Below are 5,228 nucleotides of genomic sequence, written 5' to 3'. Positions count from 1 at the left end.
TTGGTCCTCGGGTGCTATTGGAATTTGAAAATATCCGGAAAAACCATCAAGAAAACAATAGTAACTATTTCCGGCTAATATTTCCAACATTTGATCAATAAAAGGTAAAGGAAAGTGATCCTTTCTGGTGGCGTCATTCAATTTTCTATAATCAATACATGCACGCCATCCTGTTACATTCCTAGTAGGAATAAGCTCATTTTTCTCATTTGTAATGACAGTCATGCCACCCTTCTTAGGTACGCATTGAACTGGGCTTACCCATGGACTATCAGAGATTGGATAAATTAAACCTGCATCAAGCAGTTTAATTATTTCTTTCTTAACAACATCTTGCATATTAGGATTTAGTCTTCGTTGGCGTTGCACATACATTTTATGACCTTCTTCCATAAGGATTTTATGTGTGCAATACGAAGGACTTATTCCTTTAATATCATGAATCTTCCATGCAATAGCTGGTTTATGAGCTTTTAGCTCTGAAATGAGTTGAGATTTTTCATTTTCAGTAAGAGAAGACGATATTATTACAGGTAATTCAGATTCACCATGTAAATAAGCATATTCCAAATGGTTTGGAAGTGGCTTTAATTCTAATGTCGGAGGTTCTTCTATTGATGATTTGCATTGATATCTGTCTTCTTCTTTTAGCATTTGAATTTCTTCTGTTGTTGGTTCATATCCATTAGCCATAAGTGTAGCTAACATTTCAGTTTCATCAATTGGTTCAGTTCCTTCTCCTAAAGAACATTCTCCTGTTCCTTGTAATTCTGGAAATTCTTCTAACAATTCTGCATGTGATTCTATAGTTTGAATATAATAGCATGTATCATCTGCAGATTGCGGTTGTTGCATTACTCTATCAACTGAAAATGTAACACTCTCATCCTCTATACTTAGGGTCAATTTCTTACCGAACACGTCTATCATTGCTTTAGCCGTGTTTAAGAATGGTCTTCCTAATATGAGAGGAACTTGAGAATCTTCTTCCATGTCCAGAACAACAAAATCTACTGGAAATACTAAAGTACCAACTTTAACTAGCATGTTCTCCATTATCCCTCTAGGATATTTTATTGATTTATCGGCTAGTTGTATGCTTATTCTTGTTGGTTTCAATTCTCCAAGGTCTAGTTTAGCGTATAGTGAATACAGCATTAAATTTATACTAGCACCTAAGTCTGCCAATGCTTCTATTGAACTAAGACTACCCAGAAAACATGAAATTGTGAAACTTCCGGGATCAGATAATTTTTCTGGTATCTTATTCAACAGCACTGCAGAACAATTAGCATTCATAGTAACAGCCGAGAGTTCTTCCATTTTCTTTCTATTTGTGATCAGATCTTTCAGAAATTTAGCATATCTTGGCATTCCTGAAATCACATCAATGAAAGGAAGATTTACATTTATCTGTTTAAACATATCCAAGAATTTGGATTGCTCGGCTTCAAGTCTCTCTTTTTTCATTTTACTCGGGTAAGGAAGTGGTGGTTGGTATGGTTTAACATAAGGTTTAGCTTTAACGGTGTTATCTTCATTAACCTTTTCAACTACCGGTTCTTTGTTCTTATCTTGATCAGGTTGTGGTTCTTGTGGAGTAGGAATAGCTTCATCAGAAATTACAGGTATTTCAGGTGGTTTAAGTGTAATACCACTTCTTGTGGTAATGGCTTTAGCTGTTTCATTCCGGGGGTTAGCATTTGTATCACTAGGTAGACTTCTCGGTTTTCTTTCACCTATTAACCTTTCTAGGTTGCTCACTTCTTGTTCCAGATTTTGAATAGAAGCTTGTTGATTTCTAAATGCTTGAGCATTTTGTTCATTGGTTTGTTTTTGAGATGTGAAAAACTGCGTTTGAGATTCAACTAGCTTCGTCATCATATCTTCTAAATTTGGCTTTTTATCATCGGTTTGTGGTGGTTTGTTTTGAAAATTAGGTCTTTGCTGATTGTAAGTATTATTGGATACTTGTTGATTACTAGGACCTTGATGGTTTTTGTATGGAACATTTTGGTTATAATTCTGGTTTTGATTGTAGATCGGTCTTGGCGGTTGATAATTATTCTGATAATTATTTCCAGGCCTTTGGTTTATGTATGAAATATTCTCTCTTTGTTCCATTGTTAGTTCAATACTGAGACAATCTTTTGTCAAATGTGGTCCTCCACACTGCTCACAACTAATTCGTATTGAGTGAATATCTTTAGTCATCTTTTCCATTCGTCTCTCGACAGCATCTATCTTTGCGGAAATGGAATCTAAGTCATGGCTAGAATCGGCTCTAGCTGCTTTAGATGATCTAACGATAACTTTTTCTTGGTGCCACTCATGTGAGTGGGAAGCAGTGTTATCAATAATTTTGTAAGCATCAGTTTCTGTTTTCTTCATAATAGAACCACCAGCTGCTATATCTATGTCTTTTCTTGTAGTGATGTCGCATCCTTGGTAGAATATTTGTACTATTTGACAAGTGTCTAAACCATGTTGCGGACATCCTCTTAATAACTTTCTAAATCTTGTCCACGCCTCATATAGAGTTTCATTTGGCTTCTGTGTGAACGTAACAATTTCTCCTTGAAGTCTTACGGCTTTAGATGCCGGAAAGAATTGTTTAAGAAAATTTTCAACTAAAACGTCCCATGTATCAATCGCCCCTTCAGGTAACGATTCCAACCAATCTTTGGCTTCTCCCTTTAAAGTCCAGGGAAATAACATGAGATATATCTGTTCATCTTCAACTTCTCGGATTTTAAATAGAGTGCAGATCCTATAAAAGGTACGAAGATGTTCATTTGGATCTTCCTTCGGCGCACCACTAAATTGGCATTGATTAGTCACCATGTGTAGAATTTGTCCTTTGATTTCATAATCTGACGCATTAATGTCTGGATGAGTAATTGTGTGACCTTGGCCAGTGCGTTTAGCTCTCATTCGGTCTTCCATACTTAGAGGTTCCAGATTTTCCATGATTGAATTTGTTGAATCAGAATCACTAGAGGATTCTGATTTAATGGTTCGTTCCTCAACAATCTCTGTTTGAATGATTGGTGGTTCCGGAGGAAAAATTAATGGTTCAGGATCTATGAATCGTCCCTGAATATTCTCCGGATTCTCAATTTTGAGGTCGGGTTCAAAAAATGGATTATCGGAAATTTGAATTGGAGTACTTGGTCGACTGGATGACGATTCTAAAGAAAAATCAACGGCGACAATATTTGCTAGATGTCTTGATCGAGTTATAGGTGGTGAACGTACAAAAGGTGGTGAACGTTTTGCTCGGTGCATTCACTGAATATCCTATTAGATTTTAAAAAGAAAGAAAAATTATATAAGTTATCCAATTAATAGACTTTTCTGATTTTGCCCACGTTTCGAGTAGCCAAAAGATGCAGCAGAGGGGCAGGATTCGTTTGGTCTCAATATAATTGAGTACTGTTTGGCTCCAATAACCCGGTCCACGTACAAATCCAACTATTACTATGAACCAGAAAATTTTGATGTCTATAAATTTAACCACTTAAAATAAATTTTCGTAATTTAAAGAAATTTAGATAAGAAATAGAAAAAAATTCTAAGTCCTAAAAACTAGAATGGCGAGAAATAAGAAAGAAAAAGAGCGCGTCGAAAAACGTCGAAAAATAAAAGGGTTGAAAAATAATAGGCGTCGAAAAATAATAGGCGTCGAAAAATAAAAATAAGAAAGTAGCGCGTCTAAACTTAAAAATGCACTAAAAACTAAAAATTAAAAGTTGCGTCTAAAAATATTAAAGCTTACAAGTAAAACTATATCATAAATGGCAATATCTTAAAAAGGAACTAAAAACTAAAAACGGCGTCGCAAAATTCTAGAGCACCTAAATCTTAGTCTAAAGAAAAAGCACTTAAGGGATTTTACGGCAAAGCCTAAAAATCTAGAAATAAAAATAACTATAGCAAAAACTATGACTTAAAACTAAAAACGAGCGAAAAATACAAAAATTATGCTAAAACAATTAAAAAGGGACAAAATATAAAAATACACTAAAAGTTGTAAAAAGTACAATTTTTTATAAAAATATTATTTTTATATTATTTATTTAATAAAACTATTAATTTTATAATTTAATTGAACTAATTAAACTAAAAATACAAAATAATAATAAAAACTAAATTATATAATACTAATACACTAATTAGGGTTTAATTTAATAATAATAATAATAGTTATTACCCTAAACTGGTCGAACTAGGTTACCAGACTTGTCCAGTCAACTCATGCGATCGCATGAGTTTTCTGTTATGGATCCATGCGATTGCATGAGCCTTGGATCCGGGCCAAATGCTGGGCTGCTACAGTACCGGGCTCGAGAGTTTTTATTATATTTTTTTTTCTGTTTTGCAGTTTTTCTGTTTTATAAAAAAAAATATACACAATATTTAAATACAATTTATATTTTTAAATACTAAAAAGAAAAATAAAGAAACTTTATAAAACTTAAATATTTTACAAACTCTTAAAAAATATTTATAATTTTTGTTTTTCTTTTTATATTTTCGAATATTTAAAATGTATTTTTACAAAAGCGTATTTTTTATAAAAGTAAACTTAAAAATTAATAAAAAAATTTTTATATATATATATAGCGTTGCGTTTCCGGCGTTTAAGCAGATATGCTTCCCCGGCAGCGGCGCCAAAAATACTTGATGTTATGCGAGGTGTATATGAAATAGCTTATATTTTACTAGGAAAAACTATTAAATACGATATAATTTTACACAAGATATTTATTTATTTATAGAATGGATATACTTAAACCTTGCTACAACACTTATAGGCAGTGTACCTAATCATACAGTAGTGTAGTTTTTAGTAAGTCCGGTTCGTTCCACAGGAAAATCTTTAAACAAAGCTTAATGCTATATTAGTTTTAAATTTATAAAAATACAAATATATATATAAGTAATATTATTATTATAAAGGGGGTTTTTTTACCGTTTAATGACCGGTTTGTCGATTTTAAAACTTTAGTCGCAGTTACAACCTAATGTAAAATATTAAATAAATAAAAGACTTAATTTAAAGCATAAAATAAATAATGATAATGAAATTGCGATAAATAAAAGTGCGATAAAATAAACTTGCGATAATTAAAGAGTACGATAATTAAAAGTGCAATTAAATACAATGACAATAAATAAAAGTGCGATAATTAAAAGTGCAATTAAATACAATGACAATAAATAAA

The 5,228-nt window shown here is 32.3% G+C and overlaps 1 non-coding gene across 1 annotated transcript; it reads left to right on the top strand.

Moving 5' to 3' along the window:
* The first annotated feature begins 2,479 nt into the window (after window positions 1–2,479).
* Window positions 2,480–2,586, top strand: LOC139903647 (small nucleolar RNA R71). Its single transcript, XR_011778456.1, has one exon. It is a non-coding gene; the product is annotated as a small nucleolar RNA R71 (small nucleolar RNA).
* Window positions 2,587–5,228: the final 2,642 nt, after the last annotated feature.

The sequence above is a fragment of the Rutidosis leptorrhynchoides genome, chromosome 3 (genome assembly GCF_046630445.1).
Source record: "Rutidosis leptorrhynchoides isolate AG116_Rl617_1_P2 chromosome 3, CSIRO_AGI_Rlap_v1, whole genome shotgun sequence".
NCBI lineage: Eukaryota > Viridiplantae > Streptophyta > Magnoliopsida > Asterales > Asteraceae > Rutidosis > Rutidosis leptorrhynchoides.
This window is presented reverse-complemented; position numbering and strand designations above follow the sequence as displayed.